The sequence below is a fragment of the Stenella coeruleoalba genome (genome assembly GCF_951394435.1).
Source record: "Stenella coeruleoalba genome assembly, chromosome: X".
NCBI lineage: Eukaryota > Metazoa > Chordata > Mammalia > Artiodactyla > Delphinidae > Stenella > Stenella coeruleoalba.
The window spans coordinates 72,957,475-72,983,964 of record NC_137152.1 but is presented as its reverse complement, the minus strand read 5'-3'; positions in this window follow the sequence as shown (position 1 = coordinate 72,983,964).

Below are 26,490 nucleotides of genomic sequence, written 5' to 3'. Positions count from 1 at the left end.
ATTCACCCACTGAAGTATATCTTGGTTGTTTGCAAGTTTGGAAATTAGGAATAAAGCTGCCATAGACATCCATGTGTAGGTTTTTGTGTTGAAATAAGTTTTCAACTCCTCTGAGTAAATACCAGGGAGCATAATTGCTGGATCTTATGGTAGGAGTATGTTTAGTTTTATAAGAAACTGCCAAACTGTCTTCCAAAGTGTCTGTACCATTTTGCATTCCCACCAGCAATAAATATGAGTTCCTGTTGCTCTACATCCTTGCCAACATTTGGTATTGTCAGTGCTCCAGATTTTGGCCATTCTAAGAAGTGTGTAATTATATCACATTGTTTTAATTTGCATTTCTCTGATGACATGTGATGTGAAGCATCTTTTCATATGCTTATTAGCCATTTTAAAGAAAACTGTATTTATTTATTTTTGCTGTGTTGGGTCTTCGTTTCTGTGCAAGGGCTTTCTCTAGTTGTGGCAAGCGGGGGCCACTCTTCATTGCGGTGCATGGGCTTCTCACTATTGCGGGCTCTCTTGTTGTGGAGCACAGGCTCCAGACTCACAGGCTCAGTAGTTGTGGCTCACGGGCCTAGTTGCTCTGCGGCATGTGGGATCCTCCCAGACCAGGGCTCGAACCTGTGTCCCCTGCATCTGCAGGCAGATTCTCAACCACTGTGCCACCAGGGAAGCCCATTAGCCATTTTTATATCTTCTTTGGTGAGGTGTCTTTTAAGGTCTATGGATCATTTTTTAATTGAGTTGTTTGTTTTCTTATTGTTGTGCTTTAAGTGTTCTTTATATATTTTACATAACAGCTCTTTATCAGATGCGTCTTTTGCAAATATTATCTCCCAGTCTGTGAGTTGTCTTCTCTTTCTATTTTCTCTTGCAGAGAAGAGGTTTTTAATTTTAATAAAGTCTATCTTATCAATGATTTCTTTTGTGGATCATTATTTTGGTGTTGTATCTCAAAAGTCATTGCCTGACACAAGGTGGTTAAGATTTTCTCCTATGTTATCTTTTAGGAGTTTTATAGTTTTGCATTTTATATTTAGGTCTGTAAGAATAAGTTTTATATAACTAGTTTATTTTGGAATAATTTTAGACTCATAGAAAAGTACAAAAATAATAGAGTTTCCTATACCTCCCTTAACTAGTTTCCCTCATTGTTAGCTTCTTACATCACCATGGTACATTTGTCAAAACTAAGAAATTAACATTGGCTCATTAATATTAACTAAAGTCTGTGATATTTGAATAACTCTGTGAAACTTATTTGATAAATAGGAAATGATTTTGAAGATAGACCCTTCAAAGCCACATAATAAAAACTCAGTTGATAAGACATTTTTGCATATATTTTCAATGGATACAAATCCTTTTAAACAAATTAAATGGAACTCTCCAGCTTTATATATCAAGATTACTATGGGAAACACAAGCAGACTTATTGTTAATATTCAAAATATATGAATTCTGTGGGATACTCATTTTGCTTTCCTTTGAGTTGCCTTATAGCTGGCGGCATTTGTAGATTTGAATTTAATTGCAACATTCTGGTTTTTCCTTATAATTTTTGGAGTTCAAGAATGAATCTGCTGATTTTGTTCCAATTTGTGTTTAAGAACTAAGCTAGGAATCCCATCTCTGCTTAGTAGCTGTCAACTACAAATTGGCACTTGCCATTTACCTCTATGAGGATTAAATCATGTACTGCTGCAGCTGTTGACTTTCAACACCCCCTGAAAAGAGCTCAGGGTGGAGAGAAGAAGTGAGGCACTCTGTGCTCTGGAAAAACTGGCAGAGCAGGTCTTCAGATAGTTAGATATTTTCAGGAGACAATTTTATGAGCCCAATCCTTTTATCTTCTCATATCTAGAAAAGCACTAAAATCCTTCATGGTAACGTCTGCTCCTCGTGACTAGCAGTAACCTTCACGAGACTAGCAGTAACCTTCTCCAAAAAATATGTGATTGATTGCATGTATTCCCCCTTCACCAAAATCACATATATACTGACCCCACCCCCACCTCTTTGCAGCCGTTTCTCAGAGCTATCTGAGATTCTGTCTCCCGGGCTATAGTCCTCATTTTGCCCCCAAATAAAACTTAACTCACAACTATCACATTGTGCTTTTTTTTTTAAATTATTAAACTTGTCCAATATCCATTGAACTTGTCCTCAGAGCTATGACTGGACTATGATGATATAATAATTAAAACCTGAAGTTTGCAAGCTGCTTTAGGAAGGATTATAATATTCTTTGCTTTCTCCACCAGCTGAAGGGATTTATTTTTGTACAGTGAAAAGATAGGTTTCTAGAATAAGGCAAAGATATTTGAGAAAAATAACAAAATCTATTATATCTGAAATTAAAAATGTCTACCAGAGCAGGCATAATTTTTCTTTCTTTGGCTGGGTTGAGTCTTTATTGCTGTACACAGGCTTTCTCTAGCTATGGAGAGCCAGGGCTACTCTTTGTTGAGGTGCACGTGCTTCTCATTGTGGTGGCTTCTCTTGTTGTGGAGCACAGGCTCTAGGCGTGCAGGCTTCAGTAGTTGAGGTGCGTGGGCTCAGTAGTTGTGCACACGGGCTTAGTTGCTCTATGGCATTGTGGGATCTTCCCGGCCCAGGAATTGGACTCGTGTCCCCTGCATTGGCAGGTGGATTCTCAACCACTGCACCACCAGGAAAGTTCTGGAGCAGGTATGAATTTAAGCAAACAACTTGTTTGCTCTGATATTTAATGTACTTTGGAATTCTTTAAAAAAATGTAATGCCGTCATATCATTTGGAGACTTGGGGACCAAATTTCTCATTGGATTCTGGTTATTCAGTAAGTACCTCCCTTAAAAATATTAGTGTATTTGCTCTTATAAACTATAGTTTTTCAGTTGTAATATTTTGTATTTCTGGTTATTAAATATACTGTAATGCTATATATAGAAATCCTCTTTATTTCAGCTAAAATCAAATGGAGGTAAATGCTTCTGAAAAAGATAGAAAGGTTTAAAATTGAGCACTGGACATGACAAGCTAAAAGACAAATTATGAGAAGTACAATTCTAAATATAGATTTATGTGATGTGATAAGCCAAGTGCCCTCTAAAACAGATAACTAAAATTATTAATTTAAAATTTTTTCTAGTATAAAACCTCTTAATGATCTATTTGTCCAACATGATTCTAACATGCTAAAAGAAAGGATACTTATTTTTTAATTCAAAGTGAGAGCAAAATCGTTTATTCCTAAAACATGTTCATAAAGAACTTGTAATGTATGTGTGTGTATCTTTATTTTTACTAGAGAAGGAAACTGTTTCACTGCAACCTGAGCCAAAACATATTTACAATTTTTAAAATAAAATTTTCCACTTGAATACACTCATGGAAAAATAACTTGAGGAAATGAACTTTCTTAACCTCTAAACATAGTTTGACTGTTCTTTAAATATTTTAGAATAGAAAGCAAATTATTGAGTATTTCAATTGGTAGTTACTTTCTGTACTAAAGAATAAAAGACACCATCCTTGTGGAGGAGGACACTGACTTTCTCAGTAATGTCACTAAAAGCCATTCCGTATAACATGAATGTATTGACTAACTGGTAATCTATCTGCCAGAATGTTCATTCCAAAAAGTTTACATATATTCCTTTGGAGAACTTCCCAACTGCCTCCTACTCTTCCCAACTAAAATAGACATGCAAAATATGACCTTAGTCTTTTTTTCAAACACAATATTTCCAAGTTTGATTTCCATTCTCCTCTTGCAGTACATCTTCTGAGAACTGTTTCTCAAGGGTAAACACAAATGGGAATATATATGAGAAGTGTGAAATGAATCATGCCATAAGTTAAGATTAATCTAGTGGTGATTTATCTAGTCTACAGATTCATATAATTAATTATATTAATTTTAATATATTCTACTTCTGGTCATTTTATTAGCACTTCTGTGAGATAGCAGATAAAATTCAGTGTTGTCAAACATATTTCAATTTCATATGTTTTTTTTTTTCCTATGAAGGTAATAGAAGAGCTTGTGTAGTGGATCGGCCAGAGGCTTCAGATCATGTCTAACCTCACCTTCCTCCCTTGGGCTAGCAGAGACAATTAAGATTAAGCTATACATGAAAATATATCACAGTATTTACTTAACACCAGCTTATTTATTAATGTCCGGATAATCAGTTAAAGCAATTACTGGAACACTGAATTGTGGCCAATTTTTCTGAATCATAAAGATAATTAATTTGGAGACAGAAATATGAGGCATTTCTAAATCCTAGATAATATATATATTCTTTAGAACAATACTTTACATCCTTGATAAAGTATGGCTTGCTAGATGAAATTTCCATTTTCAATAAGTTGTTTGCCTCAAAGGCTTCAGTAAACGTGTTGTATTACATTTCTATTTTTCTAAAATAGTAATTTTGTTTGACTTCAAACTTTGAGTTACAAATGTTCCATTTTTCCTCTTTCCTTCAGATATTATAGGACTTCATAATGTCTTAGCCTTTTATATGATGAAATGATAACATGTGGAATTACTCTAATACAGAACTAAAAATAAATATCAAAAAGAAACTTAGAGTAGTAGATGAGAATAAAAAGACAGCTAGAACCTCATACATGCATTTCAGTATCTGTGTGCTCTCTATTTAATTACTTTTATCATCCTTAGGGTCAGAAGCCTTACTTGTACATAATGGGATGAAACAGCGAAGTCATTGAATTAAAGTGAAATTGACATGCCATATATATGCTAATAATAATTCTTTGAATTTTAATGAAGATATGCTAAATCTAGGAACAAATTACTGTAATTGTAGGCACCAGTCATTAAATAGAGTAGAAAAATCACTGGAAAAGAAGAGAGAACTCAATCTTAGTTTAAAAGAAAAAAACTAAAGAACATAAAAAAACACTGAAAAACCCAGAACTTCTAAATTAAAAATGAATATAAATTTAAACACTAGTAGGGAAAAAATAGTTGTGACACAGCTGAAATTTTACCTTCCTTTAGGACAACCTTGTGTGCTGATTGCTTTATTTAGTATGCACTGGAAAACAATATATTTGTAATAGCTTGCCCACAGTTTAATTATAAAACATGTTCTTTCTCATCCTCTTTTCATTTGAAGGAACTATTGCCACTGCTAAATTGCAGCTCAGCTGTTAATATCGTTTCAGTGACTTATAAGACCAGTCACAGTACCTGAACTACTATTAGACAGATTAAAAAGAAAAAAAAAGTACACATAATTGGAGAAAAAGAACGCATGGTCATACCATTAGTACAATTACAAAAAAAGATAAGATTCAGGTTCTCCAGCGTTTTTAAGGAGATATACAGGTGTTGCTGAAAATTGTTACTCCTCCTTTGGGGTGTTAAGTTTGGGATTCTCTTTGCTCAAGTTACCTTCATGTTGATCTATGCTTTTCTTCTCCCAGAGGTAACATGTGGTCCTGAACTGCTTGTGAAACACTGAGTGAATTTTCTGAGTCCAGATTTATACAGAGAGAATTTGTTGTATTTTAGTGGTAATTAGATTTTCATTTATTTTTAAGTCACCGGATAGGTGTATCAAGTTCATTTTTAAATTGTTTAGGGATGATTATTTTACTTAAACATGACCAAGAGTCTCCATTACATTTGAAATGATGGGAAATGTGTGCCATTTTACATTAGGTGCCTCTCAGGAAAACAAGAGAGAGGAATTTAATAGCCACATGAGACACTGTAATCACTTCCCCCACCAACACAAATTTTTTGTGGTTATTTTGGGACTATAAATAATTAAGACTATGGAGAAGTTTGTCTTATGACATGTATATTGTCAGAAAGCTAAAAAATGTTTTATTTTATGTCTTTCAATATTTCATGCAACATATAAAATTAAGACTATGTTCATAATTCATTAGGTATCAAAAATAAAAGAGACACTGACTCCAGTAAAGTTTAATAAAATGAAACTATCTTGTACCTTAAAAATCAAAATAGCACAATTAATTCTACTTTCTCTAAACTGACTATTGTTTCTTTATATATACTCCTAGCCTGTTAGAAACTAGTGTGAACTTTTGCAACATTTTAATTTAAAACTCAGGCATTTCTTTGGGTGCTGCAATACAAGCAATCAGTAAATTATCCAATAAAGATTAAAGGAGGCATGCAATACAAAATTCAGTTAAATTGCATATGATTGCTTAATATGTTGAGAGCTGTTTCTACAGGCAACCAAAATTATAATTATGCATTGCTAATGAAGTATTGTTTTATCTTCCATATCTGTATCTCTCATTGACTCACAGAGTTTTTGCTCCATTTTCATGTGATCTCTTCCCAGCTGCCCTAAAAAGCTATTGCTATAGTCATCCTCTTAGTTATTTTACTGTAATACTTGCCTGGATGGTTTTATTAAATCGGAGGTCAATGTTTAATAATCAGGATATTTCTAAAGTAGTTTAATTACCAACATTGAAGATAACAGAGATACACACAAGTCATGTTTATGCCCCTGTTTAATTGAGCACCCAACACGTTTTAGACACAGAATACTTTGTTCTTCAATGAAGCTGCAGATTGCTCTGTATTCTCTGCCTATGTAAAAGAATATGATGAATACCAGATTTTAGCATTTTACTGACTTTCATGTTTTAGGGTTTCCTACCTGTGATTAAAGGATAAAGGTAACACACAGTGCTAATTTTATAGGTAGAATGGTCAATAGGCAGTTGTGTAAATGCAGGAGACTTTTCGTAACAAGATTCTGTGTTTGTAGATAAATTCAAAAGTCTACCAGCTGAAATACTATACGAAATCCAAACTATATAAAATGGCAGTTACCTCTTGGGGTTAGAATTAAGAGAGGGAATATGGCCTTGAGGATTTCATTCTTTTTTTTTTTTTTTTACATCTTTATTGCAGTATAATTGCTTTACAATGGTGTGTTAGTTTCTGCTTTATAACAAAGTGAATCAGTTATACATATACATATGTTCCCATATCTCTTCCCTCTTGCATCTCCCTCCCTCCCACCCTCCCTAACCCACCCCTCCAGGCGGTCACAAAGCACCAAGCTGATCTCCCTGTGCTATGCGGCTGCTTCCCACTAGCTATCTACCTTACGTTTGGTAGTGTATATATGTCCATGCCTCTCTCTCGCTTTGTCACAGCTTACCCTTCCTGCTCCCCATATCCTCAAGTCCATTCTCTAGTAGGTCTGTGTCTTTATTCCTGTCTTACCCTTAGGTTCTTCATGACATTATTTTTCTTAAATTCCATATATATGGGTTAGCATACAGTATTTGTCTTTCTCTTTCTGACTTACTTCACTCTGTATGACAGACTCTAGGTCTATCCATCTCATTAAAAATAGCTCAATTTTATTTCTTTTTATGGCTGAGTAATATTCCATTGTATATATGTGCCACATCTTCTTTATCCATTCATCCGATGATGGACACTTAGGTTGTTTCCATCTCTTGGCTATTGTAAATTGAGCTGCAATGAACATTTTGGTACATGACTCTTTTAGAATTATGGTTTCCTCAGGGTATATGCCCAGTAGTGGGATTGCTGGGTCATATGGTAGTTCTATTTGTAGTTTTTTAAGGAACGTCCATACTGTTCTCCATAGTGGCTGAACCAATTCACATTCCCACCAGCAGTGCAAGAGTGTTCCCTTTTCTCCACACCCTCTCCAGCCTTTGTTATTTCTAGATTTCTTGATGATGGCCATTCTGACTGGTGTGAGATGATATCTCATTGTAGTTTTGATTTGCATTTCTCTAATGATTAATGATGTTGAATATTCTTTCTTTTACACCTTGCTGCATTGCTAGAAATTGTTACAATGAACACACCACTTATAATGATTCCCTTTATGAAAAGCAAACTAATGAAAGAGTTTACTAGTCACAAAATTTCACTCTCCACCAAATCCAGTCTAGGCAGTGTCTTAATTGTTTTGGTTTTCCTGTACTTCCCCACCATTTCTCCAAAATTTACCAACCTACAGCTACATTTCTCCTAAATTGGCAATGTATACTTTTGGGTTAATTTGCTAAATTAACACTTTCTACTGTGTCACTAGTAGTGCTCTATAGTTCTCTAAATTTATCTCATATATAGACTCAGGTAACTGACAGCCTAAAGCAAGAGCCTTAAGGTGTCAGAATTTTTTAGTCAGGAGTGAAGCTTGGGTGGTGAAATATTTGGTAATGCTCAAATCAAACCATGTAATTATTTTCTTGTTTCTGGCTGCCTCTAAGGTTAGCCTTGTTACTATGTGGCAGTTAAAATATACCAAGTACACAGAAAATATAAAAACTCTAGTAGACTCACTTGTGAGTTGTATTTTTACTTTTTTTTAAATGATGATTTTCTAATATATAGGATTTTCATCCATGCATGATTGATATACTTGTTTGGGGGGTTTTGGAGAAATACATGCCCTTTTCCTTCTAGGGAATGACAGAATCTCATTATATCAAAGGAGAAATTTTCAAATGCAATTACTGAAGGGAGAGATAACATATTAACACATTAACACCTTACTAAAATTAGATTTTATTAGCTCAAAGATTTTGGTGAAGAAGAAAAAGAACGTTGGTCTCATATATTAATCGATTCTCTTCATTTGTAGAACAGAAATGTGTTGCTGTCTTTTCCAAACTGGATTTGATTTTGCAGTTTGAAAAAAAGTCCTTTGGCATTAACAAGTCACAGTTACCAATTGCTCTATTACAAGTTACACTATCTTGAGAAAGCTTGTTACAAGTATCCTCATGTTTTCATACATTCTTTGGCAAACAAGAGTTAACACAGTACAAGTTTCTTAAGTACTAGTAATAAAGGAAGCTTTGGGAATATTTGAAAGAAGTAAAATATGGTTTAGTTTACAATGTTGAAGGATTTTTTTTTCTTCTTATCAACATATTTGTGTTCAATAGAAAAGTTACATGAATCTTATGAAAATTGCTGCCGGCATTGGTGCCTATCCTAGCTCCTGCTTTTCAATAGCCTAGGGGAATCTCCAAATTGTTATCTGTATAAAGTGCCTTTAGATGTATCACACCAAATTCTAGAAGGGCCTTAAAACAAAAATATGGGGAAATAGTGACAAATGGCATAAGCTTCATTGTTTTCTCAAGGGATAAATGACAATGCTAATAAACATGGGTGGTTTGTTTTAACCCTAACCTTCTTGCTGCTTCCTGCCTTCTCAGTTGTCCATGATAATATTTCTGTTTTGCTTCTTTGTGTTTAACTTGCCCAAGGTCTCCTGGTACTTTTGCAGAAAAACATTCACATCTGATTCCTCAGATAGTACTCTTTCTGCTGACCTATGCTGTTTTTCTCAGTTCTCTGTTCATAAATGATATGTCAGAAAGGATTTCATTGCCATTTGTTAGCTCTCTAAAGTACTCTGTAAGAGCTGGACTTTAGGAGATTTGAGGCAACTTACTTTCTCTCCCTCAATATTCAATCATGAAGAAGATGAAAAGACGTGGTTGTGAATAAACTAAAATTAGCTGTGATATGTAGATTTATATATTACAAAGCATATAATCAACCTTTCTTCTATTCTACATTGTTTGGTCCTAGCCATCTAACAATTAGACTAATATGAATTAGAATAATAAGAATTGAGGGGGAACCTTCAAGATGGCGGAGGAGTAAGATGTAGAGATCACCTTCCTCCCCACAAATACATCAAAAATATATCTACATGGGGAACAACTCCTACAGAAAACCTCCTGAACACTGGCAGAAGATCTCACACTTCCCAAAAGGCAAGAAACTCCCTGCACCAGTGGGAGGGAGCTGTGAAGGAGGAAAGTTTTCCACACACTAGGAAGCCCCTTCACGGGCGGAGACTGTGGGTGGCGGAGGGGGGGAGCTGCAGAGCGGCGGAGGAGAGTGCAGCAACAGGGGTGCGGAGGGCAAAGCGGAGAGATTCCCGCACAGAGGATCGGTGCTGACCAACACTCACCAGCCCGAGAGGCTTGTCTGCTAACCCGCCGGGGCAGGTGGGGCTAGGAGCTGAGGCTCGGGCTTCGGTCGGAGCACAGGGAGAGGACTGGTGGCGTGAACACAGCCTGAAGGGGTTAGTGCACCACGGCTAGCCGGGAGGGAGTCCGGGGAAAAGTCTGGAACTGTCTAAGAGGCAAGAGACCATTACTTTGGGGTGCACGAGGAGAGGGGATTCAGAGCACCTCCTAAATTAGCTCCAGAGATGGGCGCGAGCCTCGGTTATCAGTGCGGACACCAGAGACATGCATGAAATGCTAAGGCTGCTGCTGCCGCCACCAAGAAGCCTGTGTGCAAGCACAGGTCACTATCTACACCATCCCTCCTGGGAACCTGTGCAACCCACCACTGCCAGGGTCCCGTGCTCCAGGGACAACTTCCCCAGGAGAACAAATGGCACCCCTCAGGCTGTTGTAACGTCACGCTGGCATCTGCCACCGGAGGCTCACCCCACATTCTGTACCGCTCCCTCCTCCCTGGCCTGAGTAAGCCAGAGCCCCCTAATCAGCTGCTACTTTAACCCTGTCCTTTCTGAGTTAAGAACAAATGCCCTCAGGTGACATAAATGCAGAGATGGAGCCAAATCCAAAGCTGAACCCCAGGAGCTGTGCGAACAAAGAAAAGAAAGGGAAATTTCTCCTAGCAGCCCCAGGAGCAGCGGATTAAATCTCCACAATCAACTTGATGTACTCTGCATCTCTGGAATAACTGAACACACAATGAATCATCCGAAGATTGAGGCAGTGGGCATTGGGAAAACTGTAGACTTGGGGTTTGCTTTCTGCATCCAATTTGTTTCTGGTGTTATGTTTATCTCAGCTTAATATTTAGAGCTTATTATCATTGGTAGATTTGTTTACTGATTTGGTTGCTCTCTCCCTTTATTTTTTATATATATATACATACATATTTTTCCCTTTTTCTCTTTTTCAGAGTGTGTATAGTATGCTTCTTTGTGTGATTTTGTCGTATAGGTGTGTTTTACCATTTCTCCTAGGGTTCTGTCCATTTTTGTTTGTTTGTTTATAGTATAGATTTTAATGCTTGTTATCATTATTGGCTTTGTTTATTGGTTTGGTTGCTCTCTTTTTCAATACTTTTTATTTCTTTTACTTTAATAATATTTATTTTTATTTTTTATTTTAATAACTATTTTTTTCTTCTTCTTCTTTCCTTTTTTTTCCCTCCCTTTTCTTCTGAATTGTGTGGCTGTCAGGGTCTTGGTGCTCTGGCCGGGACTCAGGCCTGAGCCCCTGAGGTGGGAGACTTGAGTTCAAGACATTGGTTCACTAGAAAACTTCTGGTGCCACATAATATCATTTGGTGAGAACTCTCCCAGAGATCTCAATCTCACCGCTAAGACCCAGCTCCACTCAACAACCAGCAAGCTCCAGTGCTGGACACCCTAAGCCAAAACACTAGCAAGACAGAAACACAACCCCACCCATTAGCAGAGAGACTGCATAAAATCATAAGTTCCCAGACACCACAAAACACACCACTGGACGTGGTCCTGTCCACCAGAAACACAAGAGACAGCCTTATCCGCCAGAACACAGGCACCAGTCCCCTCCACCAGTAAGCCTACACAACCCACTGAACCAACCTTACCCACTGGAGACAGACACCAAAAACAACGGGAACTATGAACATGCAGTCTGTGAAAAGGATACCTCAAACACAGTAAGTTAAGCAAAATGAGAAGACAGAGAAATACACAGCAGATGAAGGAGCAAGATAGAAATCCACCAGACCAAACAAATGAAGAGGAACTAGGCAGTCTACCTAAAAAATAAATCAGAGTAATGATAGTAAAAATGAACCAAAATCCTGGAAATAGAATGGAGAAAATACAAGAAACGTCTAACAAGGACCTAGAAGAACTAAAAAGCAAACAAACAATGATGAACAACACAATAAATGAAATTAAAAATTCTCTACAAAGAATCAAAAGCAGAATAACTGAGGGAGAAGAATGGATAGGTTACCTAGAATATAAAATAGTGGAAATAACTACCACAGAGAAGAATAAAGAAAAAAAGAGTGAAAAGAATTGAGGACAGTCTCAGAGACCTCTGGGACAACATTAAATGCACCAACATTTGAATTATAAGGGTTCCAGAAGAAGAAGAGAAAAAAAAAGGGACTGAGAAAATATTTGAAGACATTATAGTATGAAACTTCCCTAATATGGGAAAGGAAATAGTCAATCAAGTCCAGGAAGCACAGAGAGTCCCATACAGGAAAAATACAAGGAGAAACATGCCAAGACACATATTAATTAAACTATCAAAAATTAAATACAAATAAAAAATATTAAAAGCAGCAAGGGAAAAGCAACAAATAACATATAAGGGAATCCCAATAAGGTTAACAGATGATCTTTCAGCAGAAACTCTGCAAGCCAAAAAGGAGTGGCAGGACATATTCAAAGTGAAGAAAGGGAAAAACTTACAACTGAGATTACCGTACCAAGCAAGGACTTCATTCAGATTCGACTGAGAAAATAAAACTGTTACAGACAAGCAAAAGCTAAGAGAATTCAACACCACAAAACCAGCTTTACAACAAATGCTAAAGGAACTTCTCTGGGCAGGAAACACAAGAAAAGGAAAGACCTACAATAGGAAACACAAGACAATTAAGAAACTGGTAAAAGTAACATACATATTGATAGCTACCTTAAATGTAAATGAATTAAATACTCCAACTAAAAGACATAGACTGGCTGAAAGGATATGAAAAACAAGACCCATTTATATGCTGTCTTCAAGAGACCAATTTCAGACCTAGGGACATATACAGACTGAAAGTGAGGGGATGGAAAAAGATGCTCCATGCAAATAGAAATCAAAAGAAAGCTGGAGTAGCAATTCTCATATCAGAAAAAAATAGACTTTAAAGACTATCACAAGAGACAAATGACACTACGTGATGATCAAGGGATCAATCCAAAAAGAAGACATGCAAATTGTAAATATTTATGCACCCAGCATAGGAGCACCACAATATATAAGGCAAATGCTGACAGTCAAAAAAGGGGAAATCAACAGTAACACAATCATAGTAGGGGACTTTAACACCCCACTTTCACCGATGGACACAACATCCAAAATGAAAGTAAATAAGGAAAAACAAGCTTTAAACAATACATTAAAGAAGATGGATTAAATTGTTATTTATAGGACATTCCATCCAAAAACAACAGAATACAATTTCTTCTAAAGTGCTCATGAAATATTCTCCAGGATAGATCATATTTGGGTCACAAATCAAGCCTTGGCATATTTAAGAAAATTGGAATCATATCAAGTATCTTTTTCTGACTACAAAGCTATGAGACTAGATATCAATTACAAGGAAAAACTATTAAAAATACAAACACATGGGGGCTAAACAATATGCTACTAAATAACCAAGAGATCACTGAAGAAATCAAAGAGGATATCAAAAAATACCTAGAAACAAATGACAATGGAAACACGACAGCCCAAAATCTATGGGATGCAGCAAAAGTAGTTCTAAGAGGGAAGTTTATAGCAATACAATCCTACCTCAAGAAACAAGAAACATCTCAAATAAACAACCTAACTGTACACCTAAAGCAATTAGAGAAAGAAGAACAAAAAAACCCCAAAGTTAGCAGAAGGAAAAAAAATCATAAAAATCAGATCAGAAATAAATGAAAAACAAATGAAGGAAACAATAGCAAAGATCAATAAACTAAAAGCTGGTTCTGTGAGAAGATAGACAAAATTGATAAACCATTAGCCAGAGTCATCAAGAAAAAAAGGGAGAAGGCTCTAATCAATAGAATTGGAAATGAAAAAGGAGAAGTAACAACTGACACTGCAGAAATACAAAGGATCATGAGAGATTACTACAAGCAACTCTATGCCAAAAAAATGGACAACCTGGAAGAAATGGACAAATTCTTAGAAATGCATAATCTTCTGAGATTGAACCAAGAATAAACAGAAAATATAAACAGACCAATCACAAGCACATAAATTGAAACTGTGATTAAAATCTTCCCACAAACAAAAGCCCAGGACTAGATGGCTTCACAGCATAATTCTATCAAACATTTAGAGAAGAGATAACACTGACTTTCTCAAACTCTTCCAAAATATATCAGAGGGAGAAAAACTCCCAAACTCTTTCTCCAAGGCCACCATCATGCTGATACCAAAACCAGACAAATAATTCACAAGAAAGGAAACTACAGGCCAATTTCACTGATGAACATAGATGCAAAAATCCTCAACAGAATACTAGCAAATAGAATCCAACAGCACATTAAAAGGATCATACACTTGATCAAATGGGGTTTATCCCAGGAATATAAAATTTCTTCAATATATGCAAATCAATCAATGTCATAAACCATATTAACAAATAGAAGGAGAAAAACCATATGATCAACACAATAGCTGCAGAAAAAGCTTTCAACAAAATTCAACACCATTTATGATAAAAACCCAGCAGAAAGTAGGCATAGAGGGAAATTACCTCAGCATAATAAAGGCCATATATGACAAACCCACAGCCAATGTCGTTCTCAATGGTGAAAAACTGAAACATTTCCAGTAAGATCAGGAACAAGAAAATGTTGCCCAGTCTCACCACTATTATTCAATATAGTTTTGGAAGTTTTAGCCGCAGCAATAAGAGAAGAAAAAGAAATAAAAGGAATCCAATTTGGAAAAGAAGAAGTAAAGCTGTCCCTGTTTGCTGTAGACATGGTCCTATACATAGTGGATCCTAAAGATGCTACCAGAAAACTACTAGAGTTAATCAATAAATTTGAGAAAGTAGCAGGATACAAAATTAATGCACAGAAGTCTCTTGCATTCCTATACACTAATGATGAAAAATCTGAAAGAGAAATTAAGGAAACACTTCCATTTACCATTGTAACAAAAGGAATAAAATACCTGGGAATAAACCTACCTAAGGAGACAAAAGATCGGTATGCAGAAAACTATATGACACTGATGAAAGAAATTAAAGATGATACAAACAGATGGAGAGATATACCATGTTCTTGGATTGGAAGAATCAACATTGTGAAAATAACTATACTGCCCAAAGCAATCTACAGATTCAATGCAAATCCTATCAAATTACAATGGCATACTTCACAGAACTAGAAAAAAATTTTTCACAATTTTTATGTAAACATAAAAAACCCAAAAGAGACAAAGCAATCTTGAGAAAGGAAAACTGGGCAGGAGGAATCAGGCTCCCTGACTTCAGACTATACTACAAGGCTACAGTAATCAAGACAGTATGGTACTGGTACAAAAACAGAAATATAGATCAATGGAACACGATAGAAAGCCCAGAGATAAACCCATGCACATATGGTCACCTTATATTTGATAAAGGAGGCAAGAATGTACAATGGAGAAAAGGCAGCCTCTTCAATAAGTGGGGCTCAGAAAACTGGACAGCTACATGTAAAAGAATGAAATTAGAACACTCCCTAACACCATACACAAAATGAACTCAAAACGGATTAAAGACCTAAATGTAAGGCCAGACCCTATAAAACTCTTAGAGGAAAATATAGGCAGAACACTCTATGACATAAATCACAGCAAGATTCTTTTGACCCACCTCCTAGATAAATGGAAATGAAAACAAAAATAAACAAATGGGACCTAATGAAACTTGAAAGCTTTTGCACAGCAAAGGAAACCATAATCAAGACGAAAAGAGAACCCTCAGAACTGGAGAAAACATTTGCAACTGAAGCAACCGACAAAGGATTAAGCTTCAAAATATACAAGCAGCTCATGCAACTCAATATCAAAAAACAAGCAACCCAATCCAAAAATGGGCAGAAGATCTAAATAGAGATTTCCCCAAAGAAGATATACAGATTTCCAACTAGCACATGAAAAGATGTTCAACATCACCAATCTTTAGAGAAATGCAAATGAAAACTACAATGAGGTATCACCTCACACCATTCAGAATGGCCATCATCAAAATATTTACAAACAATAAATGCTATAGAGGGTGTGGAGGAAAGGGAACCCTCTTGCACTGTTGGTGGGAATGTAAATTGATACAGCCACTATGGAGAACAGTTTACAATTTCCTTAAAAAACTAAAAATAGAACTACCATACGACCCAGCATTCCCACTATTGGGCATATACCCTGAGAAAACCAGAATTCGAAAAGAGTCATGTACCACAATATTCATTTCAGCTCTATTTACAATAGACAGATCATGGAATCAACCTAAGTGTCCATTGACAGATGAAAGGATAAAGAAGATGTGGCACATATATGTAATGGAATAATACTCAGCCATTAAAAAACCAAAATTGAGTTATTTGTAGTGAGGTGGATGGACCTAGAGACTGTCATACAGACTGAAGTAATTCAGAAAGAGTAAAACAATACCATATGCTAACACATATATATGGAACCTAAAAAAACAAAATGTTCTGAAGAATGTAGGGCCAGGACAGGAATAAATATGCAGACACAGAGAATGGACTTGAATACACAGAGAGGGGGAAGGCTATGCTGGGACGGAGTGAGAGAGTGGCGTGGACATATATACGCTTCCAAATATAAAATAGATAGCTGTGGGAAGCAGCCGCATAGCACAGGAAAGTCAGGTCGGTGCTTTGCGACCACCTAGAGGGGTGGGATAGGGAGGGTCGGAGGGAGACGCAAGAGGGAGGGGATATGGGGATATATGTATACGTATAGCTGATTCACTTTGTTATACAGCAGAAACTAACACACCTATGTAAAGCAATTATACTCTAATAAAGATATTAAAAATAAAAAAATAATTTAGAGTGGAAAGGGTTTTTCCTGGCTCAAATCCCCATTTTAGTACTGTCTTCCCATAATAAGTTCTTAATTTACTGGTAAAATTGCCTTTTTTTTTCCTGCATTGGCTTTTGCCTAGAATCTTAGACATTCAGCATCTTGGAAACATTCCCTTTTTCCAGTCATAAACTGTAATCATGAAAGTGTTCATATTTCCCCCGTATTTAATACTGAGTTGTAAGGGAGAGGGGATAGTAAAAAAAAAAAAAAAAAAAGGAAGCAAATTAGACAGAAGTGATAGGTTAAAAGAGATGTTTCAGAGTAATCTCTGCATAGTGACGTTTGGTGAAACAGACTTAAATTTGCCACAAGAATAACTAAGTTTAAGAATAACTAACTACCCTTTCCTTTTATCTCCAGCTTCTTTGTTTCCTTAATGATTTCCAAAAAGTTTTAAATTAGAAAAGAACTTTTGTCACTGTCAAATATAATACTGCGGAAGCAGTATTTTGTTTATAAATCAATTACTACACCCAAAGTCAGGTAGAATTGGCTTTGAGTCCCAGACCCTCCACTGTTGGTTTTAGGAGCTAGTATGAATCATTGCACGTCTCAAAGCATGCATTTCCTAATGTTCAAGCATGCATGAAGAGAAACATTTCCTAATGTTCAAGCATTAACCACTCATAAGAATGATGTGGTTAATACATGAGATAATCTATATGAGAATGCTTTCTAAACAGTAAAAAGCCATTCAAATGTGAAGTATTTAATTCAACATATTTCGGACTCTGTTTATCTCTCCAAGCATATCTTATTACTTTCTTCCTTACTAAATTTTCTCCGTTCCTACTGGCTTTCCTTCTGCTCCTTAAACCCACTAAATTCTTTTCTGCCCCAGGTCTTATGCACAAGCTGTTTCCTCTTCCTGGTATGTTCTTTCCTCTGATCTTTATGTCGCTGGATGCTTCTTGCTATTAGATGTCAACTTGATCGAAATTATAGTCAACAATACTGTATTATAAACATCAAAGTTGCTAAGAGACTAGATCCTAATTGTTCCCACCACAAAAAAATAAATATAATTATATGGTAGAGGTATTAGCTAATGCTATGGTAGTAATCATTTGCAGTATATAAGTGTATCAAATCAACATGTTGTACACGTTAAACTTACACAATGTTATCTGTCAATTATATTTCAATTTAAAAAAAGCAACAGAGCATTGACTGCGTGCTGTGCAGCCTGGGTTCAAAACTCTGTTGTAATTCTCACTTAGCTCTATGACCTTGGGGAGGGGTCAGTTCAATTCTATGCATTTTAGTTTCTTCTCCTATAAAATTTCTGCAATAGTATATACCACATGCAATTGTTTGGGAGATTACATTGTTAATATTAGGACACATAGAAGCTGTATATAAATGGTTGCCATTTTTAAATGTCACTTCCTCAGAGAGGCCTTCCCAGACCACCCAATCTAGAGTAGCCACCCATTCAAGCCCTTTGCACACATTTTAATTATTGGCATAGTACTTATTATTCAGCAATATATTTTGTATACCTGTCTGTTTATTTATTCATTTTTCTGTCTGTTTGCCTTTTCTCTCCACTAGAATCTAAGCTTCCTGGAGTTATAGACAATGTATCTCTTGTTCAATGCTATAACTCCAATGCTCCCAAATTGCCTTATACATAATAGGCATGCAATTAACATGTGTTGGCTGAATTAATGACTCTTTTAAACTGCCTTCACCCCCATTTTATGCTTCCCTCCCTTCAAAGGAGGGAAGTAACTTAACCAGGAGCAATAAGGCTAGTTAATGTCAGAATTGAGTTTTCTTGATTCATGACCCAAGCCCAGGGCCAGAAGTAAGGAGTCTTGTGTTTAAATCCCATTTCTCATTCTCATTCATCTTTGTGGAAATGGGAAAGTAATTTAAACGTACTAACCTTCATTTTTCTTATCTTTAAAAGTAGAAAAAATATGAGATGACCCCTCAGGATTCAAAAGCCAAAACCAAAGAGGGCTTTTAGTTTTCAATTTAGCAAAGCAGTAAGAAGCTTTGGACAACAGATATAAATGTAGGGATTCTGCAAGTTTCCTTTGAACTATTAAGAATCCTTGATCCAGTCTTTCTACTTAGGAAAGATGATCGCATTCTGCATCAGTGCTAAAGTCATCTCTTGGTATGTTTAAACATTTCTTTCTACAACAGTCTTGACAATCAATCTTTTCTCTTCTTTTTTTCTCCTCAAAGTGTGTTCCTTCCAGTCATTTTAATCTGACATGATCATTTTAATCTGACATGATCCCTGATCCCATGTCCAGTCATTGTACCTATGAAACTGTCATGTAAGTTAAAAATATTATGAATATAAAGACTGTAATTAACAAACCATTGTAGAGCCTCCTTGATATTTTTGGCAGCTCTTGGTATTCTAGTTTCTCTTTGAATCCTTCAAAGTAGTCACTATTCCCTAATACCTGGAATGTATCTATGCCTTAATTCCTGGAATGCATCTATTGAAGTTAAATATTGATAGATATATTGATAGATAATATATATGTCAAATTATCTGGCTAGTTTATATTTTTGTTCAGTCTGTAGGCTATCTATATGCTTGGTACAGTCATATTTTCCTATCTTGGAGTACAATATAATTGGCAGTTCTGTGATAGGCATGGGCCCTTTTTGATGATGATATTTACTTCTTTCTCTACGAAACTTAGAGACCATGGCAATTAGGTGCTGTGTAAGTTAAAGGTGGAATGAAGTGTTTGGAAAGATAATTACTCCTTTTATTCATAAGTCTGCATGCTGGAGGAAAAAAATCTATTAAAAAACTGCATTAGGTGTTTTTTTCTTCCTGTTTTCAGTATTGGAAATATTTCTTAACTTATGTTCAAAGGTAAAAGACATATTTCCAAATGATCAGAGAAAAACAGGTTGGGGAACTTATTGCTTCTGTAAGAAATGTAAAGCTCATGTCCTCATGGATATTATTAAATCAAATTCAGGTGGTCTGTGTGCCTGGTGGCAGCAGGGTTTTGACCATCAACTTAGGTCATGCTAAATTACATAGTGGAGTGAGATGTCTGGCCAAGAAGCCTGGTCAGAATGAGCCTTGGAATAAATCTCAAAACCATTTGGCCTCCATGTGAGTATTGTCTTGTCTTAAAACAAGAGGAAACCAGGCTACTAGGTCAGCAAGCTAAGAAATGATTCTGAATGCTGGAGCACAGTATTGTAAAATATTGAAATAATTAAGTCTTCTCTTGTGTTGTGGATTCCTTCCAGGCAAGAATTGGTTTCTTTTACTTCCATTAGACACAGTAACATATTTCTGAATGATGATGAATTGTGAAGACAGTGGTACACAGTAAGAGAAGTGACTGAAGTCTTGAATGCTGATTATTTTATATTTCATTGAGGAAGGTGATGCATGAACATACTGACTTATTTTTAATGATGATTTCACAGATTGTACAAGCCAACTGGGGAAGAGCAGTTTAAGTGGAAATGTATTTTTCAGATAAATGAAAGAAATAATCATTCATTTTCACTTTTCAGTTGTAACCATAAGAATATAAATATGGGCAGTAAGGGAATTATAATAAAAATGTGGCAAATTTCCTAATTTTTTAGCACTAATGGAATAAACACATGAAAATAAAATCATTTATAGTTTTATAAAATAAAACTGATATTTATGATATTGAGTTTAAAATGGGAAATTATATATGTATGTATATGAAATAAATAAATATATATATATATATATATATATATATATATATACCCATATAAAAGCTGCTGTAGAGTGTCCCAAAGGAATCCCAAATATATTTGGTAAGATTTGGTGAAATCGTCTAGCTTTTTTAAAAAAGTGATGCAGTATAATAATTTGCAGTATAAATAGAAACTTAACATTTTAAAATTAATAGTAATAACAATGTCTAATTTCTACTATTCTGAAGTCCTCTTGTGGGACTGTAAACTTTGGGGAGCATTCTGAGAATCTGATGAAAGCTATGGTCTGCATCTCTAGAAAAATTAGAGATACAGAGACATATATTTTTGCATATCCTTTCAAGTGTCTGTGGGGGCCCTCTTAATACTTGCCTGTGGGTTCCTAGGGCAGAGATAGACCCCAGTTAAGAACTCTGGTAGTAAGGCAACTGGATATCCTTGTCTAGTTAGAGTTGATATCAGTTTTGAAAATCTCTACCAGGTGAAAATTTGTCCTGGGTAATGCCTTCATTAGAGCAGGTTGAGCTTTAATTCCCACTATGGTTCAGGTGTGTGATGTTATAGATAACTTTCTGTGCATTACCTGTGATACGTGGAGAAGTAGTAATTTACAAAGTCATCCCCAATCCACAGTCTACAACTTGAAATTCTAGCTCAGATTTTGTTTTGGCATAGAAGCTGATGTGCTCCAATGTTGTTTGTTTTAACAGTGAAGAAGCACATATTTGGGGAATATATGGGGCTATAGAAACTCCCTGGGAAGATGTTTCTCAGTCTCCCTTCACCATAGGGCCATGTGAGAAGCCTAGCAGTATAGTGGAGAGGATCCTGATTCAAGTGTTAAAAGACCTGAGGTCAAGCCCTGTTCTTTATCTTATCTTGGGTAAGCCACTTAATACTGCTGAGACTCACTTTCTGTTTTAATAAATTGAAAATAGCAATACTTGTCCTCTCTTTTTACTGGACATTGTGAGAATCAGTAAAATAATATATGTGACTTTCTAAATATAAAGCTATCAATTGAAAGATAAAGGGACAAATAGCATAATAGATACAACAAATTGGAACCTCCATTCATTCACCATGTATTTATTCATCAGTAAATATCTATAACCTAGGATGCACAAGAGCATCTTTAATTTCCCTATGCTTCTGATTGGAAACATTGCATTTCTACCCCTCAAAGATTTTTTAGAATCTATTCATCATGTTTAGAAAAAGAGAGACTAAAAGGAGGTTTAGTGATAGAGAATGAGGAAGTCAAATAATTTGTGTAATATTTAAATTGGAAAAATCAGTGACTGAGTAGTTTATATTACCTCTCAAAATGATAGTCAAAGGAATCAAGATGCTTTTAGGTTCTTCTGAAAATAGTGAGATCTCAGCCTGCTCCAGATCCTGACCTGCAGATGACTTAGTTATGGGGAAATTATAATACCTGCCATTTTCTGAGAGCTTCCCTCTCTTTACATATGCCCTATGTCATTTAATCATCACTTGCCCAAGGTCACACCACTGTTGCTCCCAGAGCTGAAATTCCAGCCCACGTTCTTTCACCTGCACAGTCCATGCTCATAGACACCTAGAAGCAGAAAACTGGGGCTGAATTAAAATGAGATGAACTGACATTTGCCTTTTCTGAGATTCATAGGGATCAGTGTTAATTCACATCCTTCAATCTTCAAAGTCAGAATAACCTTTGATCTTGCTCTTCAGGACTTCGCAATAATGGTAGTTGCCATCTGAAAGCAAGGTGGGACTCAGATGGAATCAGGTTTTAGCCTTATGAAACAAGGTTCTCACACATAAATTTTTTTTTTTTTTTTTTTTTTTTTTTTTTTTTTTTTGCGGTACGCGGGCCTCTCACCGCTGCGGCCTCTCCCGTCGCGGAGCACAGGCTCCGGACGCGCAGGCTCAGCGGTCATGGCCCACAGGCGCAGCCGCTCCGCGGCATGTGGGATCCTCCCGGACCGGGGCACGAACCCGCGTCCCCTACATTGGCAGGCGGACTCTCAACCACTGCGCCACCAGGGAAGCCCCACATAAATTTTTTTAAGTGGAAAATTTTAAGTGGAAACTTTGTAGTAGGAAACTTGGCACTTTAGTCTATGGCACAGACTAAAAATTTGGTGAAGTTGATAATCAAATAAGGTGTACCACTCTCAAAAATGTTTTTACAGTACTTAACAGGGGTGTACTGAATACACATTTTGGCTGAACTCCAAGTGGCCAAGTACTAAAGTCAGTATTTGGTCAATGTTGGATATCTGCATCATTGAATGAAGTTCTAAGATAGAAGAATAAAATAATTTTATATTTTAAAATATGAAGCATTACATTTTTATAACTAGTGGTCCAGAATTTCTTTACAATATTATATTCTTTAATTATTTTCTGATTATACAACTAAAGGGTGTGAATAAAACATTATGAATTTGTAATTTCTTAATCACTAAAGTCTTCACAATGTTTGCTCTATCATCAGTGATAATTACATAGCTATTTTTAAAATTGACATTCCATTCTATAAATATTTCTTACCATACTGATGATTGTGGCAAAAGCAACAACTGAGTGCCACATTCAACTTCTGTCCCTGTTTCAAAGTACATTAGGGATATCTTTAGAAGGAAAAGGCTTGTGTGCTCTCTTGCATGCTCTCTTTCTCTGTTTCTCCCTCATTATTTCTCTCTTCTGTCTCTCTCCCTCTGTCTCTGTCTCTCTCTCTCTAACTCTCTTTCTCTCTGTTTGTCTCTCCTCTCCCCACGATAATGATGTCACTTGGTACTTTTCATATTTTGGTATGGGCACTTAGACTAAGCCAAATTTAAGCCAAAGATTTAAATATTTCTAAATTAGTGCTGAAATTGAAATTTTGTGGAAAATAACAGTCATAGTGCACACACACATACACAGGCAGAAAGAAAACAAATGAATAGCCATATAAACCTTGTCATAACAGAATCACTAACCTGAAGAAAGAAAACTAGTTTGCTAAATATAGTACTGCACTGAATGAAGGAGAATATATGATGGTCAGTTTTGTGAAAGAATCCGATTTTGATTTGATAAAATAAATTTTACTTTAACAACTTGTGATTTACTTCATTCTAAACTGTAGTTATATTAACTTGGAAGATTGATAAGGGATAGTAGCTGATGCTAGTTGTTTGTAACATGTCTAAGAAAACAAGTTTCAATGTATAGGTTGGTCGATTTCCAGAAAGAATTTTCCCACTGATAAAGCAAATATATAAAGAGCTGAAGATAAGTGACAAGAGCACATTTCAGAAAGTGAATTAGAAAAACTAATTTGAAAAAGTGCACAGACAAGCAAAGGGAAGTATAATCAAGAATGATTGAAAAAGAATTCATGATATTGTCTTTTAAGTTGATAGTTTGTGACACACACAAAATACAATAAGTGAAAAGAAATACTTTAAATGAAAGCTAGAAAGTTTTTTTCCCACTTGCTGGAACAAGTGTTCTAAATCTATGTAAAATTTGAAATAGAAATTAACAAACATTTAGATCTAGGTGCACAATGAGTAAATTCTACTTGCTTTCTATTAAAAGAAGAAAGAAGTATATAGAAACAAAATGCCTCACTGAAATTGTTAGATAATTTTTCCAAAGTATTTTATTTAAGATGAAATTTTGCTGGTAAAATTGGGACGGGCGGGGGCATGGGGTCCCTATTTGATAGTCAGAGGGCAAGACTGCCTTATTCTAATGGGAATTTTGCTTTCAATTTTGTAGTTATATATAATCCCAGGCACAGTCTGTAGCCTTCATGGACTTATTTACTCTTTCAAAATATCAGAAACTGCTTACATAATAAATTCAGCAAAATACTGAAAGAATGAAAAAAGTAATGTACTCTAAATCTATACTTGTCAGATCTAGTTCTTCAGTTTTAGATTATTAAATTCTTTTAAAAATTGAGATGCAATTGATGTATAACATTGTGTAAATTTAAGGTGTACAAGAGTTGATTTGATGTACTTATATATGGCAATATGGTGCAGCATTAACCAACACCTCCATTACATCACATAACTGTCATTTCTTCTTGTGGTGAGAACATTTAAGATCTAGTCTTTAAGAAACTTTCAAGTGTATAGTAAGGCATTGTTAACTATAATCACAATGTTGTGCATTAGATCTCCAGAATTTATTCATCTTCTAACTGCAAGTTTGTACCATTTGACCGACATCTCCCCAATTCCACAACCCCTCAGCCCTTGGTAAACATCATTCTACTAACTGTTTCTATGAGTTCAGCTATTTTATATTCCACTTGTTTATTTTTGCTTTTGTTGCTTGTGCTTTTGTCATATCCAAAAAAATCATTGCCCAGTCCAATGTCAAGGAGTTTCTTCCCTATGCTTCCTTCTAGGAGTTTTATGGTATCAGGACTTATGTTTATGTTTTTAGTCATTTCAAGTTAATTTTTGTGAGCTGTATCAGATAGGGGCCCAATTTCATTTTTCTGCATGTGGTTGTCCAGTTTTCCCAACACCATTTTATGAAGAGACTACTCTTACCCCATGGAGTGTTCCTGGCTTCCTTGTCAAGTATTAGTTGACCACATACACATGGGTTTATTTCTGGCCTCTGGATTCTGTTCCATTGGTCTATGTGTCTTTTTTTATGCCAGTACCATGCTGTCTTAATTACTATAGCTTTATAGTATAGTTTGCAATCAAGAATGTGATGCCTCTGACTTTGTTCTTTCTCATGATTGCTTTGGCTATTTGTGGTCTTTTGTGGTTCCAGGCAAAGTTTAGGATATTTTTTTTCCTATTTCTGTGAAAAATGTCTTTGGAATTTTGATAAGGATTGCATTGAATCTATAGATGGCTTTGGGTAGTATGGATGTTTTAACAATATTAAATCTTCTGATCCATGAATATGGATAACTTTTCATTTGTTTGTGTCTTATTCAATTTATTTCTTCAAGGTCTTACAGTTTTCATTGTACAGATCTTTCACTTCCTTGACACATTTTTTCCTAAGTATTTTATTGTTTTTGTTGTTATTTTGAATGGGATAGTTTTTTTTTAAAATTTCTCTTTCAAATGTTTCATTGTTAGTACATGGAAATGCAATTGATTTCTGTATATTGATTTTATATCCTGCAACTTTACTGAATTTGTTGATTATTTCCAACAGTTTTTGGTGGAGAATTTAGGATTTTTCTCTATATAAAATCATAAAATTTGAAAATAATTACAATTTTACTTTTTCTTTTCTAATTTGGATGACTTTTATTTCTTTACCTTGCCTAATTGCTCTAGCTAGGATGTCCAGTACTATGCTGAATAAGAGTGGTGAGAGTGGGGAGCTCTGTTTTGTTCCTAATCTTGTATGAATAGCTTTCAATTCTCCGCTGTTGAGTGTACTATTAGCTGTGGGTTCATCACATTTGGCCTTTCTTATGTTGAGTTATGTTCCTTCTATACCCAATTTGTTGAGGGTTCTTAATCATGAAAGGAGAATGCATTTTATCAAATATTTTCCACATCTATTCAGTTACCTTCCATTTATATTAACATTGTGTCACATTTATTAGTTTGTGTATGTTGAACCGTACTTGCATCCCAGAGATAAGTCCAAATTGGTCACAATGTATAATCCTTTCAATATATTGTTGAATTTGGTTTCCTAATATTTTGTTGAGAATTTTTGCATCTATATTCATCAAAGATATTGGTCTATAATATTCTTTTTTTGTAGTGTCCTTATCTGACTTTGTGATCACGATAGTGCTGGCCTTATAAAATGAGTTTGGGAGTGCCCTTCTCTTCAGTTTTTTGGAAGAGTTTGGGAAGAATTTGTATTAACTTTTCTTTAAATGTTTGGTAGAATTCACCAGTGAAGCCATCTGGTCTTGGGCTT